Source organism: Pelmatolapia mariae, unplaced genomic scaffold (assembly GCF_036321145.2).
Source record: "Pelmatolapia mariae isolate MD_Pm_ZW unplaced genomic scaffold, Pm_UMD_F_2 NODE_ptg000264c+_length_15271_cov_1, whole genome shotgun sequence".
Classification (NCBI taxonomy): domain Eukaryota; kingdom Metazoa; phylum Chordata; class Actinopteri; order Cichliformes; family Cichlidae; genus Pelmatolapia; species Pelmatolapia mariae.
In genome coordinates, this window is record NW_027051954.1 from 2,169 (window position 1) to 2,500 (window position 332).

The window sequence follows — 332 nt, forward strand, 5'->3', positions numbered from 1 at the left end:
AGGAGTGTGTGTGTGGCAAAGTGCTGCTGAGCAGAGTACCAGGGGCACGGAGAAAAGTTGTCGTACCATATGCACGAGGAAGTACATAGCAAAGTGCTGCTGAGCAGAGTACCAGGGGCACGGAGAAAAGCTGTCGTACCATATGCACGAGGAAGTACATAGCAAAGTGCTGCTGAGCAGAGTACCAGGGGCACGGAGAAAAGCTGTCGTACCATATGCACGAGGAAGTACATAGCAAAGTGCTGCTGAGCAGAGTACCAGGGGCACGGAGAAAAGCTGTCGTACCATATGCACGAGGCCTGTCCAGCAGCACATCTTTTTCGACCGTAAAG